The sequence below is a fragment of the Pieris napi genome, chromosome 24, assembly GCF_905475465.1.
Source record: "Pieris napi chromosome 24, ilPieNapi1.2, whole genome shotgun sequence".
Lineage (NCBI taxonomy): Eukaryota > Metazoa > Arthropoda > Insecta > Lepidoptera > Pieridae > Pieris > Pieris napi.
This window is the reverse complement of record NC_062257.1, coordinates 5,426,126-5,439,455: the sequence shown is the minus strand read 5'-3', so window position 1 is coordinate 5,439,455 and position 13,330 is coordinate 5,426,126. Positions and strand designations below refer to the sequence as shown.

Here is a 13,330-nt window from a genome sequence, read left to right as displayed (position 1 = left end):
TAGAAGTCAAAAACTGAACTTATATAAAAATAAAAGTTCGTTTCGACAAATTTTCATACAAATTTAGTTTTCGACTTTCTACACGTAGTTCACTTTTTAAGTAATAATGCGTAGGCGCTAGAACCCTTTATAGCAGTGTTTCCTATCACGCACGCCCCCCTGTGGGTCGAATTCAAAAGTGGAAGTGTAAGTGAAGTGTGTGGAAGGAATTCGAAAGTGTATTCGAAGTTTTTTATTATCTTTTGAAAGTTTACTTATTGTGTTTTGTTAATTTAGTAATGTCATTCTAAAACCTACCATTTAAGTTTCTTAAGTGAACAATTTAATATTAAAAATTATGTATGTTATTGGAAAGGAAATGTCTCAAACACCTAAATCATGAAACAGATACAGAAATCTGAGGCCCAGAGACTTTAAAAAGTTGTAGCGCCATTGATTTAATTTTTAGATAACTGAACTGTAGAAAATGCATTATAATCAAATAAATCTAATTATTTTTTGACCGGTATAATCGTTGTATCGCGAAGGCGACATAATCGAATTAAATTCAATAAAAAACAATTATATGTTAGCCCTACAAACTTTTCAGGTAATTGATGAACACATGTTTTAAACAATTGTTATAAAATGATGACATAAAATGACTAGCGAATTTCATTTAAAAACAGCGTATCTAGATATAACAATACGTAAGGAAAAAGAAATCTCTTGTTTCCGACATTTTGTAATCTGCAAAGGTCGCTTTGCATGTGTAATTACCGAGAGAGCCACCGGAGGATACACTCCTCTTGTATTAAAATGCGGATGACCTCACATATGTATGTTCTATATGTTTGTCTACTTTCAATCCCCGAGTTACAACTCTAGTGACGTCAACAAGTTAATTAAAAAGGTTTTTTAACTGCAATTTCTTTAATCACCAGATTGATTTAGTCAATTTGGTTTGATAAATTAGCACGCCATCTTGCTTTCAAGAACAATTAAATCACATATAATCAATAAATATTATAACAAAACTAGACCCCCGCGAACTTCGTTTCTCCTTAATGTGATTTTACTTAGCCTTTTTAGTACATACCAACATGGAACATTTTGCTATGCTACCCCAGAGACTGTTCGGTTTTCCAAAATGAAAACTTTTTAGGATTCTCTGTGATTTTTCTCTCTATAAACCTCAAGAGTTCAAGTCATAATTAACAAATAAAAAATAGGGGTTGAGCGTAGAGGGGTCAAAATTAAAGGTTGTATGTATTTTTTTATGCTGTATCATAAAAAAATAAAAACAAAACACATTGTCAAAAAAAAAATTGGGATGAACAACCCTTATAACTTAAGAGTTTGAAAGATAGTCGGCCGATTAAAAAATAATTTGGATCACCCTCATCGAATACTAAATTAAAATATGATAAGGGGGATTTCGAACACTTCGGGTTTTATACTCAAAATACCATTCGTAATTGATATATGTGTAAATAATTTATTATAAACATAAAATTAATTAATTTTTATTTTGCACATATTTTTCATAACAAATACTGTACGTAAGTGTAACTATTGATTTAACGGGTTAAAAAAATACCATTTTGTAATAGGGCTACAGAACTATACTGGAGTAAGCTGCATGATAAAAAAATACTTCATTTCACTAAACCGTGTTTTTGAAAAGCTTGCAAAATCTAATCCTAAGCGATTTATGCAATAAAAATACCAGGCTCACATATTACATTGAAGTTCTATTTGCAAAATGGATGCTGCAACCCCCTGCGGTTAGGGTGAGATGAGCGAGGGGAAATGACGTCACTCAAATATTTGCTGATATAAAAATTCTCATAAACGATTGGGTGCTCGTTCGCTTGAAAAATAAAACGTCAGTTTCGCTTCGATCTCTAATTAACGCTGATAAGAACTTTTCAAATTTTATATTCTTAATTCAAATAGTTCGATGAATTTTCTTCCAATCACGATAAAAGGTTTTTAAGAATTCTTTTAATGACTTTAGAAGTGATAAATTGATGTTGGCCTAGTGGCTTAAGAGTGCGACTATCATCCCTGAGATCGTAGGTTCGATCCCCTTCTGTGCACCAATGGACTTACTATGTGCGCATTTAACATTAGCTCGAAGGGTGTAGAAAACATCGTGAGGAAACCGGCTTGCCTTAGAGCCAAAAACTGAGAAGAACTGGCAATAAACTCTCAGCCACACTTTTTAATAGCCAAGTTTTTTGTTTTAAACAACGTTTGTAAGGAGCTGCAACCACTACACCATGTTCCACATGACATCTTAAGTAATTAATAATAATAAAATAAATTAAAAACAAAGATTTGTCCTCTATCAGCCGGAGGCATGGTGAAATAGGAGCACGCACTTCCATTCTCGTGGGAACAACACGCAAGATTGACAAATGATCATAAAATTATATAAATATGAGACCCAGACCTAAAAAGGTTGAAGTGCTTTTTTTATTTAATAAAGTCATCAATTGTATAGCAATATCAGCCAGTGCCAACGGCTAACCTTGAGGTCGTTGGTTCTAACCCCGGCTGCACCAATCTATTGTTCAATCTCGAAATTCAGACAGGCTGTAGAAAAAAATGTCTACAAAATAATATCGCCAGTCCCATAGACGTGTTTAATTAAACAGATACAATTCTGTCTTATTTGTTAGTGTGATAATAAACTGGTGATTGTGTAATATTAATATATTTCGTCAAGTGAAAGGCTGTTGTACTTGTGACGCAAGTTTCGTGGTTAATAAAACGCTTATGTATTAACTTTTAAATGTAAATTGTATCAGGGGGCGTAGCTCAGATGGTAGAGCGCTCGCTTAGCATGTGAGAGGTACCGGGATCGATACCCGGCGCCTCCAATTATTTTTTGTCTTATAAGATACATACTATCAATTCATTCTTGCTCTCCTATTGGAAGTATCAAATAGCGTACCTAAATAAATGAACTATTGGAATAATATTTTTTCCTGTAGTAACGCAGATAGACGCATTCTACTAAAGAAACAAGCAACTATAAAAATTCTTAGTTAATCATATTTTTGATGTTTTTATTAAAAAATAGTTTTTTGACTTAATAATGGATTATTTTAAAACCACGTCGAATTGGCGTTCCGTCTTACGCAAGTTTCGAGGTTAATAAATTGCTTGTGTATTAACTTTTAAATGTAAATTGTATCAGGGGGCGTAGCTCAGATGGTAGAGCGCTCGCTTAGCATGTGAGAGGTACCGGGATCGATACCCGGCGCCTCCAATTATTTTTTGTCTTATAAGATGATTCATTTATTCTTGCTCTCCAATTCAATTCTTCCAATAGGAAATAGCACAGCAAGTATGTCAAAAAAGCAATTTTTTTTTTCTTAGACTCTTATGTCATTTAACTGGTATAATCTAATGAAGTAAGGGATTGGTTTATAGCATAAATTAGTCCTTTTTACCATCAAAAGGCAAAAGCACATGATTATATTTTAACGAATATTGACGCAATTATTTTTTTTTCTTTTCCTGTAATGTTTGGTTCTCTGGACATACGAGGTTATCATTCTATAGCGACGAATGAACTATTGAAATAATACATTTTCAATTCTACCTGTAGTTACCCAGATTGACGCCTTCTACCAAAGAAACAAGCACCCGTAAACGTTCTTAGTTAATCATACTTTTGATGATTTTATTAAAAAAATGTTTTTTGGCATAATAATGGATTATTTTAAAACCACGTAATGGCGTCATATTATACGCAAGTTTCGAGGTTAAGAAATTGTTCTTGTATTTACTTTTGAATGTTATATGTAACAGGGGGCGTAGCTCAGATGGTAGAGCGCTCGCTTAGCATGCGAGAGGTACCGGGATCGATACCCGGCGCCTCCAAAAAATTTTTGTTTTAAATTTAAAAAAAATTGAATATTTATTCCTTAAATATTTGACGTAGAAAGACGAAATAAATGGGCCAAAATTCAAATTGCTTAGTAAAAAAATAAACACTGCTTGACACGACAATTTTCCACCAATTTACTAACACTTAATGTCAAAGCATTCAAATTATTTCACCCCTCACAAAGGCTCACAAATATTCACAAGTCATTTACTTTCATTTAAATGGATCACACTCGTTAAATAAAAGACAATATCCCAGTATGGGACGGATAACGCTATGTATATCTTCTATTCTAATATATAAAATTCTCGTGTCACAGTTTTCGTTGCCATACTCCTCCGAAACGGCTTGACCCATTTTGATGAAATTTTTTGTGCTTATCCCGGTATCTATGAGAATCGGTCAAAATATTTTCATCCCCCTAAATGTTAGGGGTAGTCCACCCCAAAAAATTTTTATTTATTTTTTAGACTAAATTTTTAATTTCTATTTTTTTATGATACAACATACAAAAATACATACAACCCCTAACTTTCACCCCTCTACGATCAACCCCTATTTTTTTATTATAAATGATATGGCAAAACGACGTTTGCCCGGTCAGCTAGTAATGTATATGTCACCGTAAAATTGTAAACACCGTTAGATTGTTATCTATCTCGCGAGATTGTAAACTGTCGAAAGATTGTGAACCTCAACGAACTGCTTACAATTTAACGTATCGTATATATAAACACCGGTAGATTGTAATCTATCAAAGTAAAACCGTCAAATTGTGAAAAGCACGATTGTAGTCACGTAACGTACCAAGACATAAGCAGAAGGTCGGCAGTATATGTCCAATCTTTTGTAGAAAATCAAATTGGGTTTGGAAAAATGGTTCTCCCTAGTGGCATATAGAAAACGGAAGATCGTATCTGAAACCATTAAGATAACTATTTAAACCAATAACTGTTATGTTGCTCAGATTTCATCATCTGAACATCAACCAACTGCTGACATGGATCACGTATGTTCTAAAACTTAACAGCTAAAGATGCGCGATGCACCAACAGCTCACTAGAATAATATCATGTATGTATATAGGTGTAATTAGTATTTAAGATATGTTTTATAACAATAAATCAGATTCGAATATTGCTCTGTCTCGTTCATTTCTCGCTTCCTCTCAAAGTGGCGAAGACTACTTCAAGCCCTTAATTATCGTGGTGAGCCTGCCCGGTAGCTTTGAGATAATCCCACCACCTCGAACCTTTGATCCTACCCGTAGGGCTCCGTCTGTTACCTTAGGTCTCTTGGTGCAGACATCCCGTACATTATATATTAACTATTTATGTGTTAGTGTACGTCTGTAGGGCTTAGGGATCCGTAGGGTTGTTAGGTTCTTACGTCTCACCCTCTCATATATTTAGTCATCTAGTGCAGCTTGCTCATACATACATCTATATATATAAAAGAAAGTCGTGTTTGTTACAACACTTATAACTCGAGAACGGCTGGACCGATTGCCATGGTTTTTGATTTGTTGGATTTGTTTCCGTCCCGAATAGCAGAATAAGCAAAGCAGAAAAATATCGGATAAGTTATCGAATAACAATAAATAAATTAATTAATTTTACGAATGCAAAAACCATATGGTGCCATCTGTTGCCAAAACTACGCATCATTTTACGTCGAATTCGTGTCAGTTCAAGAAATTCCGATCTTGAGGTGAATGAGGAGATGCATAACCATGCTTTAATTCTGATCAAAAGATGTTGGATATCAGAAAGTGCTTAACATGCAGTATCGCCATATTGACGCTAGAGAGAAGATGCCTAATGTGTAAAACTGCCATTCTTCTTTCGCAATGGCAAGCAATAAAACATTTCTGTATTTGCAAAAAAGTTGTATTAATGTAATACTTAACATTAATGAAATCCTAAAATAAGTTAAATTAAAGTAACAACGATATTATAAGGTTGTAGGGCGGAACGTAGTTAGCCAGGTCAGCTAGTTACATATACAATTCAGATACTCCTGACATTGAATACATATAATTTTTAAACACACATTTCACAGTCCACTAACTAGCAAGCTGTACATATGTATATCTTATATCATGATTGTGATATAATCGTGACGCAAGTGAAAGGTAACACACAAGTATCACGTACACTATATTTACGCAGGTTTGGAGGTTAAGAAATTGCGTCGGTTTACACTTTTAAATGTAAATTGTATCAGGGGGCGTAGCTCAGATGGTAGAGCGCTCGCTTAGCATGCGAGAGGTACCGGGATCGATACCCGGCGCCTCCATGTTTTTTTTATTTTTAATCATACAATTTCAAATAATAAAATTATAGTTTCTTAGTACTAAAATGGACATAATCCCCCGCGTTATAGGAAATCGTGGTGTAAGAGTATTGCTGTTTTTTAACATGTCCATATATAACATTCTCGTGTCACAATGTTCGCGTCGACCGATTCTTATTAAATTGAAGGCATCTTTGGTAAGTCTGAGAATCGGCTGCTATCTATCATTCAAACCCCGTGGTATGGAGTGTCCACTCAAAAAAATTTTTGTTGTTTTTAACACATATTTTTTTATGATACAATATACAAATATAGATTCAACCCTTAATTTTCATCTACCCTCTACGATCAACCCTTATTTTTTTTGTTAGTTAAGAACTTATAACTTGAACTCTGAGGTTTATGTAAAGAAAAATCACAGAAAAACCTAAAAAGTTTTCATTCCGGAAAACCGAACAGTCTCTGGGGTAGCATAGCAAAATGTTCCATGTTGGTATGTACTAAAAAGGTAGGCTAAGAAAAATCACATTAAGGAAAAACGAAGTTCGCGGGGGCAGCTAAAGAAATTCATATATTTTTACACGCTTTATATTACCTTCACCTGTATGTATGTATGTATGTATGTAACCGACTCCTTTGGACTCGATTTTGACCCACTTTAAACGGACAGATTTTATTGAAATTTTGCGCACCTGTCTGTGCCATATTTTTCGTCTATCGAGCAACCCACGCTTTTTCACAATAATACCAGTATTTTTTGTTCATTACCATTTTCAGCCTAAATTAGGAATTATTTTTCACTTTTTAGTTTGATGTGCTTTAAAACTTAAAAGCGTGTGTTCTAGTTTTTTTAAACTATTATTTATTTTTTAATTACTAAATATTATTTCTATCTCAGACCATTATAAAAACTTTCCATCTATTTTACATTCAGCCAAATTTTCAGATGATAAAGGCTCTCATAGAAATGCACACTTAGCACAATTCAGGGTCCATTGCGAATCGTGCAGTTGACGTTTAAATTAATTGTCAAGTACTGTGGAATATGGTCTTCATAAAATAGAATTTTCTGTTCCATTTGTGTTAAAACTAGTTGTAAGCCCGTCACAGACTTAGCTATAATATACATTAGTATTTTTATGGCTAGGCATATTACTATATATTTTCTATACTAATTTTCGCGTGACCGCACACTCAGCTATAATATATATTTCTGTGACGTCACCAAGCGATACCGTAATATACATTATTGCATCAATTAAATGAAGGCAAAATATATATTTCTCAGTGTGTGGTAGCTTGCTATAATATATATTATAGTACGGTATATTAATATATATTATAGCTAAGTCTGTGACGGGCTGTATTAGGAAACTCTATCTATCTCTAGCCCTGGTTAGTTAGAGATTATGGCATATGTAGAATATGTAGTCAGTTAGTACTAATAACCAGCTGCCCACTGAAGTATTTCCGAACCAATTCTACGTAGGGTCCTTCAAGAAAAGAGCGTACCAATTCTTTAAAGGCCGGCAACGCACTTGCGAGGCTTTATAACAAAAGGGGGACATTTCCGGGACACTTGTTTAAAATAATTTTATTGATGTTGTATATATAGATAGTGTCATGAAAGAGGAGGAAGTAAAAGGTATCAGGGCCGTAGCAAATGGAGATCCGTGTTCTCTGCCTGCCCCTAAAGATATAAATAAAATAACTTAGAGTGTACTTCACGGCCAAAGGCCAGCAACGCACCCACTAAAAATGGGTGGCCATGGAGTCCGTTCATCCCCCGATTGTATAAAAAAAGTGCGCGCTTACAAAGTACACATGTCTTTGGCAAACTAATTTTTAAGTCTTGTTCATATTTATACAAATCAAAAAAAATCCTAATTTAAAGAATTTAATTGTCATGATAATAAAAACACGGGGCATTTTAATTTACAATTCGTCATTTGAGATTTCAATAAATGATTTTGCATAAAATATAAAAACTTTAAATATATTTATTTATAATTTTTAAAAATATAAATAAATATATTTATTTATAAAATTTTTATAAAATCTTTATTTATAAAAATATTTCATAAATACTCTTTACGAAATTTTAATTTTAAAAATATAATTTATATACACCCTCTCAATCGGTCTCAATCGCTCTCTCCCTTTTCTTCGACAAAAACGCTGCACATAGTCGTGACGTTTTTTAAAAATCTTACCCTCATGCGCCTAAAGAGGTCTTCAAAAAAAGTTCTTTAGATCTGGGCATGACGCCTGTTGATTATTGCTATAATTTCCTCGAAACGGTCAACAAATATTACCACCAATTTACGAACACTTAATGTCAAAGAAGCACTCAAATTATTTCTTACAAAGACCTTCCAAACATCCGTGGGTTATTTATTCCTTTACACATACATCGTAAAGGAAATCGTACTTACCGGAATGACATCAAAGGCACTTGTTTATATTTATTTTCGACTAACTATCCTTTGATTTAATAAATATAACCGATTCCATTCGTAAGGCCGTAAATATATGAATCATCGTGAGCAATGAGCCTTTGACTCAATGAATGTCAGCCACATAAGGGTGATATTCTAAATGTCCATTACTTTTTAAAATATATCTGATTTTATTACCTCTTTTGATGACTCATTGGTCTAGTGGTTAGTACCCCTGACTGCGAATCCATGGGTCCCGGGTTCGATCCCCGGCTGAGACGAACATCGATGTGATGAGCATTTGGTGTTGTGCTTAGGTCTTGGGTGTTTAAACATGTATTTATATGTCTATCTATCTATAGTATGTATGTATATCCGTTGCCTAGTACCCATAACACAAGCTTCACCAGCTTAGCACGAGGTCAATTGGTGTGAATGTCTTTTAAAAATTAAAAAAAAAAAAATCCACCCGAATTTTAATCCATTTTTACGAAATCCTATACGACGCAATCAAATTATATTTAAAAGAACTTGCTATTTTTTTATTATGATAATGTCAGAGTTCTGCCAGTATCCCTTTTTTACAAGAAGTATTGCATTATCACTATTAAGTATTACTTAAGTATTATTAATAATAATCAGTGGCGCTACAATCTCTTTAGGTCTGGGCCTCAGATTTCTGAATCTGTTTCATGATAATTTTTCAATCTAATACGCAAGTAGGTGATCAGCCTCCAGTGCCTGACACACGCCGTCGACTTTTTGGGTCTAAGACATGTCGGTTTCCACACGATATTTTCCTTCACCGTTCGAGCGAATGATAAATGCGCACATAGAAAGAAAGTCCATTGGTGCACAGCCGGAGAACAAACTTACGGGATGAGAGTCGCACGCTGAAGCTACTAGACCAACACTGCTTTTTCTGCTTCTTTTCATAATAATTCGATTTAATATTCCTTCCTTGTTCCTGTCTATTAGACTCGTATTCTTGCTTTGTTTCATGTTCCTCACATCAACACTAACAATGCAAAAAACTCAAATTTGTATCGCAGTGTATCCGGGATATACAACGACCAATATTTAAGTCTTGACTTGTTTATGCTATCGCAGAATCTTAAAAGGAGTATTAAGAATATCCATAGAGCAAAGCACCTGCATCATCATACACCACACACACACCTTCACGTACATACCCTCACATTTACACCATCACACAACACAGCCAAATTAGGTATTACTTAGTTAAATGTATTGAATAATTTTTATGGTTTTGTTTTGTTTGTATAAATGTTTGAACCTTTTTGTGGGTAAATATTATGTATTCCATCCCTGGTTATATTTTTAGTGTAATTGTTTGTTATTATATATTAAGTTTGTTAGCTGTACGATTTTGATTACGAAATTAATATAGCGTCATCAAATCATTATGTAAGTAGTGTTATTGGACACTTTCTTATGTAAACATCCTTATTAGTAAATTAGGTTAGACTTAAATTACTTATTAGTCTTACAATCTAGCCTAGATTGTTCCATGATGTCTTAGTAAAGACACATGTATATAAAAAAAAAACAAATCATTTTAAAAGCACAATTTATAGGTCGTTTAATGAAAATTAAAGTAACCCCAAAAGTTTAGACGGACCAAAATAGTTGGGAGGATGCGGTTCTAACAATGGCTTTAAGTTGTATTCAGAGAATTAGCCCGGTCTCGCCAGACTCACCACTTAGTTACAATTTGCGACAATATTCATTCACTCTATGTTATCCTGGTAAATGTGCTCAATTTTTGAAGGTAGTTTGCGTTGATTCATTTCAGTTTATATAATGGTGACCATTTAGATAATTTTAAATTCTTAAACATATAATAGTTGTTTATCTACTTAACAATATATAATATACAGAAACCTCATTAAGTTTATTTATTACGTTTAAAGATTTTTTGTTGTCTAAAACTCCTTCGAAGAATTTTCTGGTAAGGGAGCGTTCAAGTATTACGTAACGCGTTTTGGGAGGGGGGGGGGGGGGGCCTTTTGTAAAACGTTACGATGCGGGGCGGGGATTGAATTAAGCGTTACTGTTAATATTATTTTCGACTTACACCACATAATAGTAACTAAAGAGACACAAGGTGGTCACGAAACGTTTTACTATACTTGATAACAGTACTGTACTAGGGTACTGAAAAACGTTACGGCGAGATACATGGGGGGGGGGTCAATCTCCAAAAATTGCGTTACGTAATACTTGAACGCTCCCTAATTAACAAAGGGTAGTAGGGTAGGATAAGCAGTAAATAACTGTCAAGTAATCCCATTTACCATAGCGTAACCCAAATCTTGATTTCAGGGACGCTATTCTTCTTGTATATTTTGAAAAAATAAGGTCGATGACCTTTGAAATGTCTTCACAATCGAATCTAAGCTTGAACTACTGCGAACCGTTGGTTCGAATTAAAATATTTTTCGTGTTGGCCCAATAGCAGCGAAATATCAATTAAAAAAATGTTGCAAATATTAATTTTTGCGAGCATGCGCATGCGCAAAAGCTACCACAAAAGTCCGAACAGTCAGAACAGTCTATTTGTTTATCGTAATTATTAAAACGCATTTCAACTTGGCAGATGTAAGGATTTCTGCATCTGTTACATGATCATTTGTCAATCTAATAAACAAGTAACGATCAGCCTCCTGTGCCTGACACACGCCGTCAACTTTTTGGGTATAAGGCAAGCCGGTTCCCTCACGATGTTTTTCTTCACCGTTAGAGCGAATGTTACATGCGCCCATAGAATTTCAGTCGAATCGAATACTGGGAACCTACGACCTCAGGGACGTGAGTCGCACGCTGAAGCCACTAGGCCAACATATATTCGTACACAGGTCCATCTATAAAAAAAAATAGTTTCTTATGGAGAAAAAAAAATTAGTTTAATCTATATATATAAAAATGAAACCCGTTTTCCGTTGTCACGACATAACATGAAAACGGCTTGACCGATTTGTCAGATTTTTTTTTACTTACTTCGAGGATGGTTTTTACGGAGAAAAATTAAAAAAAATTGAGTGAAAAAGTCTAAAAACAACACTTTTCTATATTCCCATACAAAATATTCGTAATAATATTTAAAAGTCAATTTGAACTTTAATACCGTAGCATAAAGATCAAGTGTTAGTGGAGGGGTTCCGGGAAGTTAAAAATTTATCACGGGATTTGCCACTTCCCGACATCACAACACAGCCACTTCCGGTGGGATGCGGAAATAGAGCTTTCTCAACTGACACTAAAGAAATCTTCAATATCTACTGTTACATATAATATGTAACTGTAGTTCTATCGCCATAATGTTAGGATCGATTTGGTGCGTAAATATTTTAATCTTCTAAGGGCCTTTTCACACGTACCACAACCACACCACGACCACAACCACACCACGACCACAACCACACCACGACCACAACCACACCACGACCACAACCACACCACGACCACAACCACACCTCAACCACACCACGTGTCAGGCATAGGAGGCTAATCGATTAATTGTCTATTAGATTGACAAATGATCATAAAACGGATACAGAAATCTAAGGCCCATACCTAAAAAGGGTTGTGTTGTTAATAAAAATTAATTAAATGTAGAGGATAAATAATAATCTTATTTTTTTTATTAAACTACAATCGATAGCTCTTAACTCGGCTGTCGTCCTGGTATTATAATCCTTCGAGTTTTTGCGAGGATTCCAATTATACGTATCCATTAGGTGTCATCTAAAGGTTTACCTGCCAAATTATATTACCGTCAGTCACCCTTTGAGATTAAGTTCCTATGAGTAAGCGATTCCTTTGATCGCCTCTCAATAATCTCGTTAATAACAGCTTTTGTCTTTGATAATTAAAAATAATGGATTACTTTTATCGATACGAGACCCCACTTACTAACGAAACACACAAAATAATAATAATCAAAAAAGAAAAATAACAAAACATTATGGAACCGAAAAAAAAGGAATAAGGTATATTTTAAGTGTGTAATGTATGTGTGTTGTGGTTGTAACTGGCCCTGACTCAGCATTAAGCTGTGGAGCAGACGTGTTCCACAACGCTGTTCATTCTCCTAGAGACCACAACAGTTGGAGAAAAAGAATGTAATATTAATCCTTAACTTTTTAATATTTTTATTTCACTCGAGTTATGTAAATTCCCACTTATTAAAGTAGGAAAAATATTTTTACTCATGTCGTAGCCAACTAGTTTAATTAGCCTTTCAATTAACAGCCTAGCTTTTTAACTAAAAAACGCCGTTTAACTAGCGGCCTCAAAGATATTATATATGCAAAGTCAAAATGACGCCTCGATGAGGCATTTTCTCCGCTCTGTCGTTTTATTAGCTAAATAATGATTCTAAATTATGAAACAATTAAATAATAAAAAAAACAAATCGAATCAAATCAACTCAAATTATGATTCTTAAAATTAATAGAAGGAATCTCAATAGAAATTAATGCAATTAGTTAATTAGGTTCGGTAATTTTTGTATGGAGATGTTTAAATAAAATTCTTTGAAACTCGGTAACAACCGCCTTTAATGGTATAAAATATGAGCTTTTAACATAAAATTTAAGGTAGTGAGGTTGCGACGCTAACAAGCACTAACTTGGCTTGTGTAAGGGTTAATAAATCTAAACGACATTTATGTTATTGGACATTATCGGAG

At 34.2% G+C, this 13,330-nt stretch overlaps 1 protein-coding gene and 4 non-coding genes across 9 annotated transcripts in view; 4 read left to right on the top strand and 1 right to left on the bottom strand.

Annotated features, from left to right (window-relative positions):
- Window positions 1–13,330, bottom strand: part of LOC125061672 (neurobeachin) — a 538,892-nt gene that overhangs the window by 312,844 nt on the left and 212,718 nt on the right. The window lies entirely within an intron of this gene.
- Trnaa-agc lies at window positions 2,795–2,867 on the top strand. Its single transcript has one exon. It is a non-coding gene; the product is annotated as a tRNA-Ala (tRNA).
- On the top strand, window positions 3,187–3,259 carry Trnaa-agc. Its single transcript has one exon. It is a non-coding gene; the product is annotated as a tRNA-Ala (tRNA).
- On the top strand, window positions 3,804–3,876 carry Trnaa-agc. The gene has a single exon. It is a non-coding gene; the product is annotated as a tRNA-Ala (tRNA).
- On the top strand, window positions 6,109–6,181 carry Trnaa-agc. Its single transcript has one exon. It is a non-coding gene; the product is annotated as a tRNA-Ala (tRNA).